Below are 22,774 nucleotides of genomic sequence, written 5' to 3'. Positions count from 1 at the left end.
TGCACGTTATGGTAAAAACGCAAGGGTTTAGTGACTACAGGGATTTTTATAATACGGACGAAGCCAGTGTTTTTGATAAAATGGTGAATGAAATATACCACATCCCTCATAGTTTTATTGGTAATATCGTTGGACACTCGAGTAACGCTAAGATAGGAACAGTGATAACGAAAAGAAAAAAGGAAGATTGCAAATTTGGTTCACATTGGCTAAGGTAAACTGTTATTGAGAATGTTCTTTTAACGGTATCTGGGAATATTACGAGGGGGAGTTCACCAGGTGCAGCATTGTATTTATAATAGACAGTGTAGATTTTCTCGTATCATAGGCAGGATATTCATACTGCATCAAGCGAGAAAACCAGACAGGCCCGTTTGTCATGATAATTATGGTATGTTTAAAAGTATATAAAAAGGGGCTTTTTTCGAATGAAAGAGCTTCAAAATATGAAATATTTGCTGTGCATGTTGGCTTGTGCCCTCTCCTTCTTGCGTGTCTGTCTGTAATGCACACATAGAAATTCACACCTGTGAATAAATGGTGGCCATACCATTGGAGCAAATGCATAAACTTACAAGTTAGCAAGCAGACTGAAAGAAGCGGCAACCACCTACCAAAGACAGTCGCTCAGTTATACATAATAACTTAATTATATCTAAGGCAATACAAATGTTTAACACTTATTATAAATGTATAACATACTGTGCAGCAGTCACACTGCTCTACATCATCTCTTAAACACATTGGGAAAGCCAACAGCTCTCGCTAAACACTTATAAGGTCCCAAAGGCGAGACCTATTGGCTATGCCAATGCTTGTTCACTCTGAGGATGAGATAAAAATGGAGAGCCAGATAGGGACCTGTGTCAGCACCGGCTTCCGCAAAACCATGCCCACCTTCACGCCCTGAATGTGCATCTGTGCGCTGTCAGTGATCTGGCCAAAGAGGACATGAAATAGTTGAAATTGGATCATACATTCAAATCCGTTCCAAACAGAACCCCCGCAAATCCTTAAAATCTCTCAGGTCGCGCCCTCGTTCGAATGCAGACTATAAGCCCGGCTCCAAGGACCGGGAGCAGCAAGACGCTGGGTGACAATCACAATGTCCATGATGATTCTCTAGTGCGCTGGCGGTTCGGCGTGTGACGTCAGTGCGCAGTGAGACGTCAGCGCGCCCGCGTTCGCGTCCCCGTCGGAGCAGCTGCAGGAAATTGTATCAGAGGGAACTACAAAATCTTCCTGCGTGTGTCTGGATGCTAGTACAGGTTAGTTCTTGTAAGATAGGAGCCATTCGTAGACTGTTGAAGGACTGACTGTTCAGCGTCACAGAAGTGAAAGAGTCGAAAAGTTCAAAACTGAAGAGCTTTTGATTTTTTCACTTTGAAAACAAGGTTTCGTTAATGTCTTGGAACCCCATTTACAATTCATTTGCACTTGTACTTTAAAATCGCTTGTTTACATGTGCAGTTTCACTTTTCTAATTATTACAATTTGCAAAGCAATTTTGGTTGACCCTGTGTGCTTCATGAATAAACAACCTTGGCTTGCAGCCGAATTAGCATTGACAAAACCTTTTAAGAACTTCGCTGGAAACCTTCGACTATTATCTGTTTCCTGGAATATATACGTTTGACTTAATATTTATAGGCGTTATTCTGACAGATTCGTATATGTGTATCCTCTGGTTTTACTCTGGCACTTGAGTACATATTTACACATTTTTTGAAGTCACAGAGCTTTCCAATAGCACTTCAGGATAGATGCAGCAGTCACAGGTCTCATGAGTATTTGTGGAATAGCTGTCTGTGACTTCTGTATTACTTGCACAAAAAGGTAGCTCCGCATGCTTAATTGTGCGTGTATGAATGCTTTTCTGTTATTGCAATTTTATTTTTTATCACAAAGGGGAAAATATTTTTGACCACGGATAAGCCTCTTCTCCTTCCCCCCTCCGATTTCGGGGGTGTTCCACTCCCATTGACATCTTAAAAACAAATTTACTTCTACTCTAGACTGAGGGCCAGTTGTATTAAGAATTGATTCACAACAAGCATTTGCAATGCAATAGGTCTCGCATTTACGTGAGTCTGAGCTATTGACATAGCAAATAACAATGCCTTTTATTTTTGTTTTCGTTTTTAAAACATAAATAAAAGGCAATCATTTACAATGCCGATAGCTTAAACTCGCGTAAACGCGAGACCTATTGCATTGCAAATGCTTGTTTAAAATGTACTGTTCCAAGATGGCAAACAATCTTAGAGCAGTCAATTAAAAAATATAATAACAAGAATGTTGCATGAGGGGATGCTTTGGAAAATGAACAGCCCAGTAGCAAATTGTAGTGGGCGAGCCCTCCAAAAACATTTAAAACGCATATTTCGTTTCCTCCTTTTGAAAGAAGTCAGTAACAAGAGGTGAAGGGAAGAACCTTTACAAAACGATTGGGGAAAAAACTGATAAGCAGGTGAGGAGATGTCAACGGGAGGGGAGCAAAGGGGATATGGTTGGCGAGGGAGCTGTGGCGAAGCATGAGGCAGAAGAAGGAGAAAAATAAAAGGATAAAGCAAAAAAAAAAAAAAGATGTGGATGTGGAAGCAAAGGACAAGCTGGGGAGATGGACCATGGATGGAAGCAGCCCACCTCCGAGAACAAGAAAACAGATGCGCTTCCATGGAGTGCTAAGGAAAAAGATACCTTAGTGTGAGCAGTGGAGGGATACAAGCCAACCATTCAAAAGGAATATAAAGAAGGTATGCTCCAGGAGCGATATAAATACAAAAGGCGGAAAGATAGCCTTTAAATGAGAAGCCAGAAAATTATATTGACAAGAAAGCCAACCAATGGTAAGCAACAGGCCAATGCGACCTATAAGTATTGGTATCATCCAATCTAGGTCTTCCTCGGCAGACTGCTAAAAGCTGTCAGTAGGCAACACCTAAAAAGGCCTCCATGCAGAAAGCTCTGGGGTAATATGGCATCTTATCCACCCCGGAAGTGGCACACTCAGACTTCCTTCATTCAAAGTGTGGCATCATGAGCTCCACTGGCATGGGCACTAGTGACCCAGGCAGCTGGGAGCATGTGGCATCAGTTTTTTTTTTTTTTTTTATTGATTTTTCCCCAACCATTGCAGTCTTAAATCAACGTTACATACAATAGCCTCATGCAAGAGAGCCAGGCAACTTAGGACAGTGCAGGAGAAGTTAAGTCCGCAACATTTTCTTCCGTAACCCCCCCACCCTGCTCTCTCTCTACCCCCACCCCCCCTTGTCAGTGTGCCCGCAGCAGACCCCCCCCCCCCTGTGAGATATATAGTGCCCCAAGGATCAAGAAGGCCGAGCTCCAAAATGTGGCATCAGTTTATTGTAAGAAATCTGCTTTCGGGAGAGACTAGAGGTCACTGCAGACAGCCCTGTTCACCACTGTTGTGCAGGAGGTTTCATGGGGTTGGGGGGTGGGGCTGTAGGGTGAAGTACCCACTCTCCCAACCAGGCATGGGGCCAGATCCTTCAGGGACCCCAAGATCACCAACACAAAAGAAGCAAAGTTGCTCTAAACCTTCAGAGGGGAGGGAGCTGACACAGAACAGAAACTACAAAAGTTGCATGTGCAGGAACTTTTTGGAGGAGTAAGGGTAGTATTAGGCGGTTCTTTTCACATATGGAAACGTTTCTGTTCTTCTGTATACAGACATCTCCATATATTTAATCACAAATCGTGTGCCCTTCACCAGGGTTTCTCACCACGTGAATGCGTTTTTGAATAACCGGTTGTGCTAGACCCGGGGGGCGTGGGAACTGTAGAATAAATAGTGATTATATCCATAATAATAACAATAGTGCTTTTACACTGAGTTTGAGGTGCCTCTGTTGCGGTTCGATAACATTGTAATTAAACAACAAGCCATTCCCCAACCTGAGCTAAAACAAAAAAGGCGGTTTGTGCAACGCACCCAGATGAATTATTTTAAAGAACTGGCGCTGCTATCGCCATCTCAAAAGTCCGCCTGAAGATGAAAGGCAGAGTCTGCCTCACCTCTCCTAGGTATTTAATATTGGCTCTTGCAAGGTGTACAGATGACTGCATCGCCAGCTAGAGCATTACCCGACTGTCTCTAATGTAATTAAGAAGTGGGAAGAAACAATATTTGAGGTCGAGCAGAAGTCTGTTCTTACTTTGGGTAAAACATTGGTGCCGAGGGTGTGGGGCAAGTGTTGATGGTGTAGACATCTTTGAGATGTACACAGTGAGTACAGGGACATGAAGGTAAAGTAGTGTGCTGATGGCAAGAAGGGTATATATGGGACATTTATCTTGGGGATGGGAGTTTTTGAAATAAGGTCATCAGAAGAACATCAAGGAGGTGAATGTTGGAATAGGAGGTGACTATGGATGCAGGAAGTGAGACTATGGGTAGAAGATGAGACATGGAGGCGGTACTCAGTGCCAATTGGGGTGGCAGAAGCTTCATACTCAATGCAGCAAGAGCATGGAATGCTCTTCCTTCATCTCTAAGAAGTACGACCTATCTTCTTGTATTTAGAAAGACATTGAAAACATTACTCTTCACTAATTGATCCTCCATGTCTCCCCTTTGACTCGGTCCCTCTTCTCTAAGCGCCAGGACACCTTTTTGGTAACAGTCGCGCTCTATAAATGCCCATAACATAACATAACCTGCCGAACATAAGGAAACACTGTAAATCGGGGAGTGGGCTGGATGTTGGTAAGTTAGTTTGGCGGAGCAGTTCTACTGCAATAATACGTATGTGTGAGGCACAATTATAGAGCTGACATCCTTATTGAAGCGCTAAGAGGCTAAAATGATGTGGCGCTCTGCAGATGAATGCACTTACTTAAAGACATTACACGAAGATTACATTAAATGAAAAAATTAAATGTACTTTGAAAATTAGACCGTTTTTGTCTTTCGTTGGCATTGCTGCACAGAGCTGCTCTTAAAAAGAAAGGGCTAGTTTCAGGGTGAATTAATAAAAAATAAAAAAAAGCATTGGCATAGCCAATAGATCTCGCCTTTGGGCCCTTATAAGTGTTTAGCTATGCAATAGTTGCATAACTAAATACTTATAAGGTCCCAAAAGCGAGACCTATTGGCTATGCAAAGCGGCCGCGAAAGTGATCGCGATCAAACATCAAAGCGGCCGCAATAATTTCGCGGCTGCTTTGATGTTCTCAGTGGCCGCGCGGCTCACTGAGAACATCAAAGCGGCCGCAAAATGATCACGCAGGCTGCCAAATGGTGCGCGCGCCCGGCACACATGCACTGTAGTTGGCGGCCTGAAAGCACTGGTTTGCACTTCCAAATCCCCCTTTAACAAAAGCTCTCGCGAGAGCAGCGCTAAAGCGCTGGCTCAGGCGAGACCTAAAAAGGCATCACAAGTTGTACACCAACTTTTTGTGAACTGAATCTGTTTTTGCACACCGCCCTCTGTACTGATAGGCCGCATTGCAACTTACTCACTCTTAATGAGATAGGTCACCAATCGCTAGGGTCGGCAGGCCACCATGTCTTTGATCGTCTGTAAATAAAGTAAACTGTTTATTTTTAAAATGCTGCCTATTTTTAGGTCGAGCCTAGAGCAGCGCATGCGCTGCTTGCTTGACTTTTAGTAAGGGGGTTTCCGAAGTGCTACCACAGGCTTTTGCTGGCCTCAAGCTTGCGTGCATGTGCGCGTGAACGCGCGCAGCCACCATCTGTTTTTTCTCCGTCACGGGTAATTATGTGCATCGCGATCACTTTAACTCAGGCGCCATCTGCCTTTCCACCCTTACACTCGCAACAGCTTTCATCGCTCCCGATTACTTTCACTTTCGGGGCCGCGCGTCCGTGTCACTTTCACGGCTGCACGGCCAATGCTTGTTTACATAATGATGGATTGATCGCATTTCCCCCATAATTTGTAGACTTTTAACAAAAAACGTTACGTTTTTATCTCAAACGGATCAAAAGTTTTAAATTACTGGTTTAAATAATTTACTATTATACAAAACGTGGTGCATAATTTAGTAAACTGTGCTGCATAATTTCCCCCTCCTGTCGCATGGTATCAGTGGCTTCACTTCACTAAATGCTCGTTTCTGACTTGGTTATTTTCCGCTGGTCACCAGTTCATGCCCCAAGCTTGGTCGGCTTAGTTTGCAATCCTTCCGGAGTAAGTTATTGAGTGCTATGAAATTGGATAATAGTAACGCACCTCTAATTAGAAACGGCAGGAGTGCGGTATCAAGCTCTACATAAAACCATCTTACAATGCAAGGGGTTTTCATAAACGCCGTTCAAAATTGAATGGCATGGCATTTATGTGGCCTGCTGCCTGTGTTTCTAGGGGTCCCCAGTGGGTTGCCTACGTGGGTCTGCGCTCAGTCAACCCCATACAAAGTTGTCTTACATTGTGGGACCTAGGATGTCTAACCATCGTGGTTTTGTTTCATACCCTTTATGTACGTTACCTTTTAAATACATTATAGGGCTTCTTTTTTTACATCCCAGTGTTTCGTCACCGAACCCATATTGAGAACCGACTGTCCTTTTGAATTCCAATGTTAACGTTTTTAAAATGAACTCCTCGGGAATCATGTATACTTGTGTTATACTTGTGTATTACATAATAGATTTGCTTGAGGATATTATTGAATTTGGGCAACGTTACAAAGGTGGTAAAAATGCTTTGCAAATGTTCCTATAATAATGTCCTTCTCAGCGAATGATAAGACTGGATTCAGACAGAAAGATGATGCCATGAACTTGAACATGTAAACATACCATTAAACAGTACTGGCATAGATGCAGTTTTATTTATTTAAAGCAGTCGACATGTAGCAGATGGCCAACGTACATTTTGGGTTCCATTTTCTACATGAGTTGACATCGGTTTGGTGCACAGTATGTACCATGAGATTGGTGGGTCTGTGTTTTTTTTTTTTTACTTGAGTGTCATCTTTGTTGTTTCTGCAATGTATTGACATGTCACATTATGTTATGTATATTGTCGTTACGGCAGAGGAACTAGCCCCAGTATGATCACGGTTGTACATGTTTTCTTTTCAGCTCATGGTGCGATTGCTGCATGGGGCGTTTTGTGAAATATTGATGAACAGATACGTTTTCAGAACGTGAATCCAAGGTTTGGAGTGGTGCACCACCAAAGTATAAACAAAGTTGTTTTTCAATAAGTCTCAAAGTCTTTTAGTAGGTTATCAAACAGTCTTTTATTGCAAAAAGGTTTGATTTTCAGGAAATTGTCAGCCAACGTGTTTCGTTCATAACAATGAACTTCTTCAGGGCTGAAAGTTACAATATAGAATACATAAATATATGCACAGAAACAAAAGTATAGGTATGCATGACACAGGATTTTGAGTGACATAGAAGTGGGTATGTAAAGGGGAGCAGTGAAGGAAGAGGCAGAGGGATCAGCGGTGTCTGAGGGGCAGACGGCATGGAGGTAGGCAGGGTGGGGGAAGAGTCAGAAAAAGTGTGGGAAGCGGAAGTTGTGGTGAGTTCAGAAACGAAAAGGGGGTGTTAGGGAGACAGGCAAAAGACAAGGGTTAAAAAACTGAGGTCCTAATACGTATAATAGTTCATTCTCACTGTGCTATTAGCATCTGAGCTACATGGTATGTCCTGCAGGTGATGTATCCCAGCTATTCTCTCCTTGTTGTGTATAATAACGGAGTAATGGGGTAAATGGAAACCTGTTCCGTGGTGTGGTATATGTAGACCGAAGGAAATAGATGATACATTGAAAAAGGAATCAATAAAAAGTATGATATAGGTCGCTAATGTTATGCCAAAAAAATAAATGAATAAATAATACCGTAAGGTCATGATTATCTAGAGCAAAATGCGTGGCTTCACGTAACAACAGAAATGCCTTTCACTGTAAATTCCTACTGTATGATAGAACAAGGATGCATGTCCCCTATTCTGGATTTGAATAAATAAAAAGAAGTACATACCATAAGAATGAGTGTCATCTCGTACGCAATAAGAGCGTGTTGATTGCCTGCCTGGGCCTCCTTGATAAGGGCTCGCGGTCTAATGAGAGAAATATATATATATATATATATATGAGAGAAACCATCAAGGTGGTGATAATCCAGTGAGGGGTATGATAGCGCGCGAGGAAACGGTATCGTCAAAGTCCAAGAGTGATATGAAAGCGTGGTACAACCAGCTAGCTCTGGTGGTTTTCTATGAATAAGCGGGCAAGAGGTGTAAATACTAGCAAGCTATAATCTCAGCAACACTGAGCCATATGATAAGCCGAATACGATAATACACGGGATTTAGTTAGAAATGAATAGTGAGTGAAAAGTCAAAAAAGACCGTCCTTAAAGAGCGGCGCGCTTAAGTGGTGAGGCGCGGTGAAGTTGGAAACGCTGTGCTATGCGGGCTTGTAGAAAGCGAGCGCATATAATGACGAGCTGCATGCAGTAGAACGTGTGGGGTGGGTGCTGCTTATTTGTAAGTGCAAGTTAAATAAGACGGTGGAAAGCCGTTCCTAAATTGCGGCGCGCTGGAACGATAATGAGTGACTATGCTAGATAAATTGTGTGCGGGTGGTAGACGAAGAAACAAGAAAATAAAATAAAAGGGATGCGTAAAACTGTGTAACTAATGGGAAATATCACGGAATACGTTAGTGATAAAGTATTGTCTCGGTCGTGAGGCCTAAATAAAAGCAGGGTGCAACAAAGGAGCATTAGTATGCTACATAAGTATTCAAAACTGATGCGTATAAGTAGAGGAATCGTGTCCCGGGAATCTGGCCTATGGTCAAAGAGTGGTCCGAATTCTAAGGTGAGGCCTGTGTTTGGACCCAAGCACATAAGAGGACATACCTTCGTGATGAGAGAACTGCTGCTTTCTGCTCCGTCCAGTGGTGTCGATTGACGGAGAGCAGAGGAACAGACTAAGTACTGAAAAAGCGCGGGGAAAAGTAAATGGAACGTGTGAGAAAGCACGTAGTGCGTAAGGGGTGATGGTGCATCTCCTAGTGGCTGGAAGATGTAAAGATGCATCTATGTTATCTGGGTGGTAGAAAGACTGTTCTGTTGGCAGGGTCAAAACAAGTGCCAGGATGTTCGACGTGAGAGTACGTCAGATATTGTTGCGGTAGCCTAGTCTACGAAGAAATCGGTATAAGGTGGACCAGTTAGTGGTCAGAGTAAGCATGTACGATATGTGTAAACATATATCGAGAGAGGTATTTAAAATAAAGGATAAAATGTGAAGATAGTACAGGAGAAATGCATTTGCCAGTGTAAAGTCTGCGGGCTGGTGTGGTAATCCGCGTGCTTCAAATGTAAATGCACACATAAAATAATGTACAAGAAAAAAGGGAAAAAAACAATCAATTGGGGAAAAGAGGAAGAAAGGGATTTATTTGTCTAAACTAGTAGGATTAAAAAATGTATATCATAAGAAATTGTCAAGAATTAAATATAAACATGGACACATGTAAGGAATGAATGGACAAGTGGACATATGTAAGCGGTTGGATAGCACCAGTCTTACACATTAGACGGGGTCCAAGGTGCCCTGTGAGGCTTAGGTCTAACATGAAAATGTAGGGAGAGACCCGGGAGGCGCGCAATCGTTCCTGGAAGTAAAACACCGTAAGCGTTATGTCGGTGGAAATGAACAGGCAAATTGGGGGAAGAATACAGAGAGTGCCCGTAATACAATTGTGAAAAATCGGAAAGTAAGGTCGGGACTGTGGAGGTGCGCAGTCGATCACGGAAGGACTAAAGTTACGAAAAGTAGAAAATTCGGAATTACATATGTTCAGGGAATAACGTTAATCAGCCCATACTGGAAATCGTAGCGGGCTGATCCAAAGATAAGAATGGGCCTGCTACTGTTGGTTCTAGGTGTGTGTGAATGTCTATCTAAGAAAATAATGAAACTCATGGTCGGTATTGTGTCCCCGTTTCACTGCATCTAATCTACATATCCATTTGGCCTCAGTTTTTCTCGGTGTCCGTTCTCTGTTGCCACCCCGGTTGTTGGGTGGGATGTGGTCAATACCAAGGAAGCTGAATTTGATCAGCCCCATGTGTGTAGAGCGATAGTTTTCGGTCATTGGGTACCTGTCATCATTGTTGATGAGTGCCCTGCGGTGCTCCTGGATTCTGGTTTTAAGGCTGCGAGCTGTGCTGCCTACGTAATTGATTCCACATGGGCACTCCAAGATGTAAATGACAAACTGTGTGTTACAGGTTATATGATGTTTGATTTTATGTGTGTAGCTTGAGTTGTAACTCCACTCTTTGCGTTTGTTCTGACCTAGGCAACAGATATTGCAATTTGCGCAGGTGTGAAAACCATCAGGTGGATGTGGCAGCCAGGTACGCATGTTTGCCTTGCTTGTGGTAACATAGCTGGGACATAGGGAGCTTCTCAGAGTGCGCCCTCTTCTAAACACTAGTGATGGGTGGTCGGTGATTAGAGGCCGTAGTGACGGAATTTCGGTCAATAGGTGCCAGTGTTTCCTAAAGGCCTTGAAGATCTGATTGCTGTGTGATGTGTAGTCAGTGAAGAAGGCTATTCTGTCCTTTCGGTCCTTTTTGTATGGTTTGCCAGTCCCTTCTGAGCTGTTGTTGGTGAGAGTATCAGCTCTGGGTAGTGTAAGTGCTCTCTGCTCAGCCTTATCTATCACCTTTTGGTTATAACCCCTGGCTTTGAAGCGTTCTTTTATATCCATGATGTTCTTACTGAAGTCCACATCTTCACTGCAAGTGCGTCTCGCCCGAACCATTTCTCCATAAGGAATATTGGAGAGGACTGATTTTGCGTGGGCACTGCTAGCGTGCAGTATGCTGTTACAGGAGGTGGGTTTGCGATGTAATGAGCTGTGAATTATCCCATCTTTCACAAAAAAGTAAATGTCCAAAAACTCTATGTGGTTTTGGTGGTGTTGCATTGTAAGTTGGACATTGTAAGGGTTATTGTTGAGATGTTGTAAGTATTCGTGTAGTGATAGTTCTGGGCCTGACCATAGGCAGATAATATCGTCTATGTATCTCCCCCAGTACACAATATTTTTGGTCCAGGGGGCAGCATGTCTGGCCCATGCATGCTCTTTCTCGTACCAGCCCATGAAGAGCCCTGCGTCCGAAGGAGCGAATCTCAAACCCATAGCAGTCCCTTGAAGTTGGTGGAACCACTTGTCATCGTGTTTGAAAAAATTATTAGTGAGGATTAGGTCTATCATGTCCATGATCATGTTGTTGTATGCGTAGTGGTCTGCCCCTTCAGTGTCCAGGTAGTGGCGAGTGGCCAGCATACCAAACTGTTTGAGTATGCAAGTATACAGTCCTACTACATCTAGGGTCACGAATCTGAGCTCCTCTGACCATATAAAGCCATCTAATTTAGCCAGTATGTCTTTGCTGTCTCTTAGGTAGGATGGCAGGTTGGTAACATGTTTTTGCAACAGTAAGGTCAACAAATTCTGACAGTCTCTCAGTGGGTGACCCTATACCAGAGATGATTGGTCTGCCTGGTGGGAAGTGGCCACCCTTGTGTACCTTGGGGAGAATATAAATGCATGGGAACAGGGCGTTATCTACGTGTAGGTATTTGTACTCGTTGTTAGTCAGTAAGCATTCCTCCCTCCATTCAGTGAGTCTGGTGTTGATGGTGGTTTGTAATGTCTGTGTGGGATTGTGCTGGATAGGCTCGTAGCACTGTTGGTCGCTTAGTTGTCGTGAGATCTCTCCCATGTAGTCCTGTATGTTCATGACCACCACATTCCCTCCCTTGTCCGCCTCCCTAATGACAATATTGGGATCATTCTGTAATCTTTGTAATGCTTCCCTTTCCTTACGTTGTAGGTTTGGGGTGGGATGCAGTGTGTATTTGTCAGTAGTTTCTAGCTTTCTAATATCTTCTGTCACCAGATCACCACATTTTTCAATGTTAGCATGGCATAACCCTGGTGGGACAAAGTTAGATTTAAGTTTAAGACCAATGTCCCGGTTGCAATTTTCTTGAATTTCCAAGTCATCTAGGATGGACTGCATGTCAGGTGTTATGTCATTTTCAATTGCCATTAGTGTTTGTACTCCCCGTATGTCACCAATGGTGCGATCTGTGCTTAGGGTGCGGGTATTACATTTGACCGGTCTGTTGGGTTGTTGTGCAAAGAATTCTTTTAATTTCAAGGTTCTCAAAAATTTATACAGGTCAACATGTACATTTACTAGGTCCCCATATTGTGTAGGTAAAAAACCTAAACCCATTTTCAAAACATTGCATTCATGTTCGTCGAGAGGCCTGCATGATAAGTTAATGATCTGTAATTCTGAGCTTTGTGTGGATGTCACAGTATGACTGCTATCTCCCCCCGTGGTGGGAACATCAGTCTGCTTGGAACGTTGGTTAGTTACTTGTTCTTCTTGGGGCGTAGGGACATTGCATGGTTTTCGGTTCTTCCTCCCTGTCCTCCCGCCTCTTCTTGTTTTCTTATGCTCTTTTTTGCCTGTCTCTCGCCTATTCTTAATCTTTCCAGTTCATTTTGGAAGTTGGAGGAAACTTCCTCTAAAGGGACTGTGAGCTGGGCTGTGCTGGAAGTAGTGCTTTCAGTTGAGGCCAGTGAGCTGCTGCTCTCGGATCTAGTCTCCAGGCTTTCCTCTCTGGCCCTTTTCCTGTCATCACCATTTGTGGGGTTGTCATATTTTCTAGCAAAAGAGTAAATTCTGCCATCCCTTTAGTCACGGTCATCTCTTCTAATTTTACCCATTTTCTTGTCTCGGAGGTATTGTTGGTACTCCTCGATCACTTTGTTAAGGATGGCATAATTCTTCTCAATTAGATCCTTGCAGTCCATAGATTCAATCTGTTTTTCTATTTCATCTATTTCTGCCTGTAGTTTTTGGCCTTTCTCACTGGCATGTTTTACCAGGATTTTCATCATGGTGAATGAGGCCCCCTTGAGGTTGAGCTCCCATTCTTCTAAGAGGCTCCAGCTGAGGTCCTCAAATGTTGGGAAGATGAGGATTCTTAGACCTCGTGGTATTTTGTCATTATCCATGTACTGCTGCAGGGTCATACCGTCCCACCAGCGGGCCAGTTCTTGTTTCTTTGTTTTTTCCAATCTTATAAAGCATGCTCGTAGTCCGGTGTTATGTTGTTCCTTGGGCGGTGTGTTCGCCGCCGCACTGAACCCTTTGCCGAAGAGGTCCTGTGCCATCTCTTCCCTTCTATCGATTAATTTGGGCATTTTTTTTTTTTGGGGTATGTGGATGTGCTGGTCGGTCCAAATGATTCAATAGTGTACAGTAACAGACAACGGCGGACACAGTGACCGCACTATCCTATTGTGTACCCTTAGTATGAAGATCCGCAATTTGTGTAGAAAAGGTGTGCATTAGCCACTCCAGCATCTGCCGTTGTTTGGTGCTAACTGCGGTGCAGAGAGATGCTGAATCCAAAGTTTGGAGTGGTGCACCACCAAAGTATAAACAAAGTTGTTTTTCAATAAGTCTCAAAGTCTTTTAGTAGATTATCAAACACAGTCTTTTATTGCATAAAGGTTTGATTTTCAGGAAATTGTCAGAACGTGTTTTGTTACCCTATTCGTAGCTCAAAGGGGTTTCCTACCGATATTTGGAATTAAAAGTGGTTTAATGTTAAGTACTGGTATGTGAGAGCAGGAATAAACGCGTTGTTATTCCTTTGTGTGCTTTCGTGATTTGGTTGTTTTTAAAGTACTTTTCTTAAACATGCCTCACAATTTCACGTTTGCTGCTACCAGCCTGCCTTAATTAATAGGTCGTGTTGGAAGTGGATCATTCAATGTTGAAAATATATCCGCATACACCTATTTTTGGATACTGATGTGAATGATCCCTATCAACATTATAAGACAATCAGAGTTTTGCTGGCTAACATCTGCTGAAATATTTTACATTTGTTTTCAATTAGATAAAGTTGACATTCTTATCCTAACCATCGTGCGGACACCCCCATTATTTCCTCTGGTTTGTTATCCAACCACACAATGTGAGCCTAACATTTTTTGTGGATTTATTAGGCACATGAAAGGGCCAATTTAATCATGTCTTTATTAATATTTGTATTCAAACCCTATCCGTTTCGCACATTAAGGCATTCTAAGCTGTGAGGTCTTGGTGGAAATCGGTATCTGCATCTACAAATGTGTCATCCAGGCTTTAAAGTTCCTCTTTTTAGTAGACTTTATCTTTCTGACCCCAAGTCTAATGCTGAAATTGAGACTTCTCTGTTGCTCCAGCCAGACACTTTTGCATCGTCCCAGTAGTCGTGCGTCTTTTATCATAATGTGCTTGCTGTGTGGGAGATAAACTAACTGACCAGATACCTGCAGATGTTGGACACTTTTGTATACTTGTCTTGCTTGTTCCAGCCAGTGAGCAAAATAGTGTGCTCAAATTGGAACAGCGTTAGGAGCAGTCCTCTGTAACGACTGAAGGATGTACTTACACAGAATTTATTGCAGTTGTGTTCATGACACGAGGTGCCCCGCCTCCATGTTGTTGTGTTACAGCGTGGAACATCAAATTCCCCTTCGTCACAGACCAAATACGTCAACAGCAAATTCACTCCTATACATTCATTGGTGGGGCCCATAACACCAATACTCACACTCCGTTGATCTGCTTCCCTAGAGGAATGAGCTTCCAAACGCTGACATTAAAGGAATACCTTTACCTTACTCTAAATACATTGACTTCAACCCTAAGATATTCCTCTCATAAGGAGATGAATCATTTAGTTGTTCTCTATGATTTTAGTGATTAAACTCATCTATCTATACACTACTTCTTATCCTAATTCTCTTCTTCAAATAATCGACACACATTTGTCAATTAATCAAATATTCTTTATCTAAGAAATATTGCAAAAATCATTAGAAACCATCATCAGCATTGCAGAGCATCATATTTACCTAATCTGGCTAAAGGTCGTCCTCTAAGTCAGTCAGGTCGGGGAAAAATCTTTATTCTGCAAAGTTAGGCCGCAATTCAGTCTCTCAGACCTTAACCATTAGGCTACAGTGACTCTGCACCGCAATTCAGTCTCTCAAAGATTCAGGATAACAGCTGTCTAGCAGTGTCACCGTCCTCTCCGTCAGCATAACGTCAGGAAATCGAGTTCGTCAAAGAAGGGTGAGTTTTTTAGTTCAATTCCCTACCTACTTTTATAATGAAAATAATGTCAAAAAGTATCAAGATCGGGGTTTAGAAAGTCCTGATTGGTCGACTTGGGGTCGCGGGGTGAAGTTCTCAGGGTGTCCGTGTGATGGACTCATCGCACTTGCTGGTTCCGGTTTTTAAATCGTTCATTGTTTTTGGTGCTGGCGAAGTTCCCGGAGATACCTTGAAGGGTACATGTTCTCCCGGGGTCAGGTCCAGGCCACTGCTGCTGGCAGTGACGCCTGCGCACTTCACCCAGAACCTCGTGTTGTCAGGGCAGTCAAGTTCAACGTCTCGTTCAGCCATCTTGTCTAGGCCGAAATGGTCAACTTAAGCAAAAGAAACACAATAACTTAATTAAAACATAGAAATGGCTAATAAAATGTTATCCCTTCGCTAATACCCATATGTGTGTGTAATTATCTAGCAGAAAGCAACGCTCAAAGCGGTTTATACTCACTTATTAAAGCACAAATCACAAATACATCACCAAAGCAACATATATCATGCAATATTCTAATTTTCTACTATTAATCTGCGTACACATGTTAGTTTACAATTAATATAGCCATGCAAAGTGCAATTCCCACGTGTAATACTTTTGTTAATATGATTGATAAGTATTTCACTGCAAACCAATCATTACTATTAGTTAATTATTCAGATTAATATAAACATGCAGAATGGGGGGGTATACAAAATTTTGTTCTACCCGCTCCAGCAGTTGCACTCACTCTTGTGCCCTCCCCAGTTGAGCTTTTGCCCGTGTGCTTCTCCCCCACCTACTCCACATTGCTCACTCACCCCCTGCTTCTCTTTCCCACCACCGCTCTCTGTCAGCCAGCCCTTCATGTTGCTTCCCCCACCCTTGCCCTCCTTTGTTGTCACTTGTTGCTTCCCCCCACCTGCACTCTGTGTTGCCACACCAACTCCTGCCACCTGCACTTAAAAAAAAAACACTTCCATGCATTTTCTTCTTTTAACTTGCTGATCCAACATGGATCAGTAATAAAAACAACAAACAAGCATTGGCATAGTCAATAGGTCTCGCCTTTGGGACCTTATAAGTGTTTAGCCATGCAACAGTTGATGTTGCTGCATAACTAAATACTTATAAGGTCCCAAAAGCGAGACCTATTGGCTATGCCAATGCTTGTTCTTAAAGGAAATGTGAATGAGTTACCACCTCCTTTGAGGTATCTCTAACTTTTAAATAGTGTGTGACTGTCAAAGGAGTCCTAAACCATTGATACATCTGATAGCAAATCATAATTTGGAAGGATCGTCCTAAACACTCCCCATCCACATCCAAATTGCAATTGTCCATTTCGAAACCTAGGCCTTTACCAAATTGCAAAATGGGTTTAGTGAATAAAAGCCATTTTGAAGTCACAAACTGTCTAATTTTGTGAATCCCAGTATTCGTGATAGCTAAATAGGTTAGTAGACCTGACTCCGAAATACCTGACTGTTTTCAAGTTGGGAATGGGTCATGGAGATGTTTGGGAACAAATAATCTCACAACTTTAATGATTTTCCATGAATTTCTATTGCTTTCCTGCTCTGGAACATCCACTGCCGGCCCTTGAGTGAAAATGTACTCATGCTGTAAATCCGTTCAAAAGTGTACCTGCCCCCGTAAGTCAAACCATTTTCTTGTTGAAGTTGAAATTACACGTGCAAATGTCTTCATAAATTCAGTTCTGTGAATTAAAAAAAGATAACTCTGCACCCAAGCAATTGGGTAAATCTATATGGGGACAGATACTTCATGTGCGATCACATGCATTAGAACCTTGTGCTAAAAGCCATAAATTGTTTTAAGTACCAAAGAAATAAAATAAATGAATTATGCAACTTTTATTGCATGAAGCCATGCTCCACCAAATCATTGATTAATTCCTAATAATCCTATTGATGCATGAACAAAATATATTTACAGCAATCCAGGAAAAAGACTTCTGGTAGAGTGCTGGATAATTAAATTATTTCATGTGTAGTTCAAAAATTATGCCTTAAAATATGCATTTTAGCAACACCATCAAGTTATTTCAAGGGGAGACATCCCCTACAATATTTATACGTGCTCTCCTTCCTACTGTCCAACCATGCCATTCAACTTGGACACAGATGAAGAAAAGTGCACACCCTTCAATTTAATTTACACACCCAGAGAAATTGGATGAGAGGGAATGTTGATTACTCTAACTCTATTCATGTAACCTGTATCATTATCTGGTTGCGTCTCAAAATGATTTGATATGGTCAAAACTAGTCTTACATTTCAACCTCCTGGATAGGCATGCATTTGACCTCATCATCACTCTGGACATCCTTTGTACAGTGCATTCTATTTCATCTTGTCTGAGCAGAAGTATTTACCCAAGATGCCTTTCTCCCATTTTTCCAGTTGTGTAAACGTTATTATCATTGCATCCATTCATCAAGCTTGTATATTGCACAAATTCCGAGGCACATCCAAAATTAGTCCAAAACTGTGTAACAGGCTTTAACCACCATAGTAGGAAAGAGGAAGTCTGTGAATCAATCTTAATATTCCTTCTGTGTATCCTTTATTCCATATCAACAATTCCATTACAACAGAAACAGGCAGCCGACACGTGTTTCATCCAAAAGGACTTTCTCAAGGCTAGAAACACTAGGGGAGCACGTCGTACTTTCAGAGTCAGTAGACTCAAAACCGATCACAATTGTTTAGGCAATAGAAAACCTTAAGTGCTGGGAACCGGTTTGTATCCGCTCCCGCTATCTCGGTTCCATTTGAACAAGCCTTGATAAGCCTGGCACGGTGGTACTTCAGAGTGTGTTTTCCTCCGATGCACAGGAGGAAAACACACTCTGCGTTACCACCGTGCCAGGCTGGTATTGTCTCCCAAAGGCGGAGGGAGGCTACTTGCCTGGAGAGCACCACAACATACCGCAACATTGAAAAGTACTTCCCGACAAATGAAGGTTGTAGATGTGCATTCGGAACTCTGCATTTCTGCCTTAGTCCTTTGTGCAATAATCATTGATCAAGCTTGGTTTATATTCCGTGTTAGTACATTATGTAAAATCGTCTTTTATTGCCTGTTTTGCTTATAAATCCATTATGTGGCAACAGCCTCAGTTATAGGGCTGGTTTATAGATTCCTAGACTACTTCTCATTTCGTAGATCTAAATACTTTGTGGTGAATATAGATTATCTTGGATTTGCAAAAATGTATTTTTTGTGGTTACTGGTGTATGCATGGGTGTCTGTGTAGTGCACTAGACTAAATCCAATGATCACCTGATATAATGTTAGATTGTGTACCATCTCCCTTGTCTCTGTAGCCTTGAAAGATTTGTCAGGATGCCTCTTGAAACAAGCTTTTCTCCTTTAACCCATCTATTTTCGGATGTATGCTAATGCTACAATACTATTGTGTTAATTTCCTTCAAGTATGTTATCATCTTAACAGTTTGAAGCTCAAGATCAATAAGACCACAATAATAACGCTCTGGAGTTTGAAACAGGATAGGAGTAAACAACTTCTTGGTGCAGAAGTCTTGAAAACTGGCGATTAATACTGTTACTTCTGATTGACCTGTATTGTTCAAACAGTAATGCATGTGTGATTATCTGTACTCATGAAGAGTAGACTTTGCTTTAAGGCTGAGGTGTGCTGTATAAGAGAGGGGTAATGAATATACATGGGAGTGAAGCTAATACAGAGAGCTTCCTCTCTGGGTGTGTGGTTAGGCTTCCTGATGCGTATGTGGCATGCAGCTGGCCTAAATACTTGTGGATCGGATGCTACACCAATTGGTAGAAATTCATCCCCAGTCAGAGGTGAGGGGGAGGTAGCTTGTCATATCTGTGAAAGGATAGCTTTCAAAATCTTTGGTGTACAGCAGAATGCTTGCTGTCTTGTTTTTTCTTTTACTTCTTGTGTGCAACCCTGGCGATGTCACAATGCAATCTTGCTCCAAGATCTTGATTATACTTACCAGTTAAGGTGGCATGTTGGTGTTTACAGCTTTGAGTGTGACACAGCAGTCCGTGAAGACTATGGAGTCAGTCAGGGAGAGCTATTGGTGTGTTTTTGAGCATAGGGGTGATCTAATCATTCTTTCTTGGCCCTATTGATGAGTTTTATCGGCTCATGGAGATGACCTTTCAGGGAAATCTGTGGTGAACATCAGCTAGCCAGGATTACTTCTTGGGATTCCCTGTGCAAGCTGAAGATGACAAGATGGATCTTTGTGGTATCTTGCAGATTGTAGAGATGCTTTCGGTCCTTGAACAGTTCTTCTTGACGAGTAGCTATCTGTTGCACAGGTCAACACTTAACAGTGCAAGCAAAGTAGCAACTTGTAAATTACTAAAGTTTAATGCAATGATTATGAGACAAATTATGGTGCAGGTCTTGAAAAATCATACAAATGTTACCAGATATGAAGGAATAGCTACTTGAACAATTTACTCACCGTAACTGTATTGCCCTTGACCCATAAACAGGTCTCAAATTGTGTGATCCTAGATCAAAATTTTTATTTCACAGTCGCCTTTTTCTTTATTATCACATATGAGAACACCTTAAAATGTGTGAGCTCAGCATGGCTGATGTACAGAAACATCTGTTTGATTTAATAGACTAAATGTTTAGCTCCATGTATAACAAGAACCTAGTCCACATATACAGTACACATGACCCCTGTCTTGCCTCTCAGTTCACTAATAGCATTTTCATCAGGGTGGATGCAGGAATGTTTCTCAGTTCATGTTTAAAAACTCAAAAATTTAATAAATATATTACTAAGCATGATGCAGTAAAGCACCGTCATATACAGACATCACATTTTCCATTAAAATGGCCTCAAAATTTCATACTGGCTTTTGGTTGTACTGATAAAACTATATAGCTTACAAACAATAATGTGTGAAAATCGGGTTTCAGCAAATATTTATCATTTGCGTATCACCAAGTAAAGTGGTCTGATTGTTTGGATCCTGTTAAAATCTTTGTTTCTATCACACTTCAGAATTACAAAAAAGTACTTTCCTAACTGCTGATATACTTTGAAATATTTGTACAGTTCATGTAAAAGCTACATAAATGTTGTGTGTTAGAAAGAACCTGGCATCCTACAAGCTTTCATTTTATACTCCCTGTACCACAGCACAATTGTCAGACAGTTCACTGTACTAAATCCTGTAACCTTGCAGTCAGAGAAAGAAAAGTAAACACAAGTTTCTAGAATAAAATAAACATCAATTTATAAGACGACATAAGCTGTTCTGTCTTCGAATGCACAGCAAATGTGACAAGATAAAAACAAGATTTAAAGATATTGTTATTGCTCATTCACTTTCTGACTGAACAGAACAACTTTTCTTTGCCAGCTCAAGCTCTCTTGCCAGAACGGGTGAGTAGACCCTAAAAATAGCTTGACCTAATAAAATCTGAATCGCCATAGTGAGTAGATTTCTTTTAGGCCTGCTGAGTCTCTCCTCAGTGTATACATTGATAGACTGAACCCCATGATTGATTTTATAGTGTTAATTGTGAAAAGTTTTTTTATTATTAATTAATTAGTTGTTAATATTAATTAATTGGTAAATATTTATGGAAATTGTGTAATTGTTTTAGGTACGGGTATGGGTTGTGGGGTTTATAGGGGTAATGGGTGGGAAGTCATTTATTTTTGATTAATTAATAATTAATTGCTAATTGATTGAAAATTAATTATGAAAATTGCGTAATTATTTTAGGTGCTGGTTGTGGGGTTTAGAGGGGTAAAGGGTGGGAAGTAATTTATGTTAAATTAATTCATAATTAGTTGGTAATTAATATTAATTAATAAATTGCTATTTAATTAGGGTAATTGTTTTTGTGTGTGTGGGTTTTACTTTTATAGAGGTAAAGGGTGGGGAGTACATTAATTTGACTTACTTTATAATTAGTTGTTAAATACTATAAATTTTTTTTATTGAAAATAAGTTTTAATTGTGTAATTCATTTTTTTACAGTTTAATTTTAGGTGTGGGTGGTGGGTATTATAGGGGTAAAGTGTGGGAAGTTAATTAATTTTTATATGTTTTAATTTGTTTTTTAATTAATAATATTTCTTGAATTGGTAATTAAATATGTTGGGGGCTCATTGCGATGGCGTAATGATCTCCACTGCCAGGCCGGCGGTGGCGATCGCTACGCCATCGTAATGAGAATTACCCACCGCCCTACTAGGATGGCGGTGGGTATCGCGGCAGACGCAAAGTCTGTCCGCCACTTTTCCACCGATGGCAATCGTTATGATTGCCTGCCGGGCGGAGCTGGGCCACTAATATGGTGGTGGTGCCTAGAAGGCACCGTCCGCCATATTAGGATGTGGGTGACGTATAGGCCTTTCCATGGCGGTGATGCCGCCATGGAAAGGCTGGTGGGGATTGGCTTTGGGGGCCCGTTGCAGGTCCCCTCGGGGAATAGGGCAGGGGGGTGCACTGGGCAGTTCCCTGCACTACGTGGCAGGCACCCCGTGGTGCCTGCCACGTGGTGCAGGGAAATGCTGTGCATGCTCTTTTACCATTGCGGACGGTGCAGCAGCCAGCAGCACTATCCGCAATGGTAAAAGGCCAGAATGCGCCCAGTATGGCGGGAGTATCCTAATTGGGCTGGTGTGACCGCCGCACGTCTGGCGGGCGGTCCCATCACTGTTATGATGGCGGGCGGACTAATGTCCGCCCGCAATCATAATGAGCCCCTTAATTATGGAAGTACTTTTTTTAAAATTTAGATGTGGTTTGTCAATTGTGTGGTGTTATAGGGTAGGAAATAAAAAAACGACATTTATATAATAATGTTTTTGTTTCTTAATATTTTCTAATTAAAAATATTTGTTTAAAAATAATTTTTTCTTTTATTTAATATAATATTTGTAGGTATTTGTTAAGGGTATTTAACATTATAATATGTTTTTATATTTTTTATAAATATATTTGTATGTAAATTTGTAACATATTTATATATTTTATTAATTTATTTAGTTTTTTAAATATTTTGTTGTTAATATTTTGTTTGTTTTTAATTTTGAACTGACTGGAGTGGGAATATTAATTGTTACCCCTCTGCAATCCAACACTTTTCCTACTGTTGCACTCATTGGAGTGGGAATAGTATCCCGCCACTATCCAACACTTTCCTTATTGTTGCACTCACTGGAGTGAGAATAGTAATTTTTACCCCTCCGCTTTCCAACACTTTCTCTACTGTTGCACTCATTGAAGTGGGAATAGTAATAGTCATTTTTACCCCTCCACTATCCTACACTTTCCCTACTGTAACACTTATTGGATTGAGATTAGTAATTTTGACCCCTCCGTTATCCAACACTTTCCCTATTGTTGCATTCACTGGAGTGGGAATAGTAATTTTTACCCCTCTGCTATCCAACACTTTCCCTACTGTTGCACTGAGTGGAGTGGGAATAGTAAATTTTATCCCCCCGTTATCCAACACTTTCCCTGCTGTTGCACTCACTGGAGTGGGAATAGTAATTTTTACCTCTTCGATATCCAAC

At 41.5% G+C, this 22,774-nt stretch overlaps 1 protein-coding gene across 3 annotated transcripts in view; it reads left to right on the top strand.

Annotated features, from left to right (window-relative positions):
• The first annotated feature begins 1,162 nt into the window (after positions 1 to 1,162).
• Positions 1,163 to 22,774, top strand: part of ERCC6L2 (ERCC excision repair 6 like 2) — a 1,253,563-nt gene continuing 1,231,951 nt past the window's right edge. For 2 of the 3 annotated variants that reach the window (XM_085632896.1, XM_085632894.1), the window contains exon 1: positions 1,163 to 1,268. The gene's annotated coding sequence lies outside the window, so the exon portion shown is untranslated. Of the gene's footprint in view, positions 1,269 to 7,075; positions 7,152 to 22,774 lie in introns of all 3 variants that reach the window. The other variant, XM_085632895.1, reaches the window with a different exon arrangement.

The sequence above is a fragment of the Triturus cristatus genome, chromosome 2_1 (genome assembly GCF_964204655.1).
Source record: "Triturus cristatus chromosome 2_1, aTriCri1.1, whole genome shotgun sequence".
NCBI lineage: Eukaryota > Metazoa > Chordata > Amphibia > Caudata > Salamandridae > Triturus > Triturus cristatus.
Note: the sequence above shows the minus strand (reverse complement) of the source record. Positions and strands in the feature narration are given on the sequence as shown.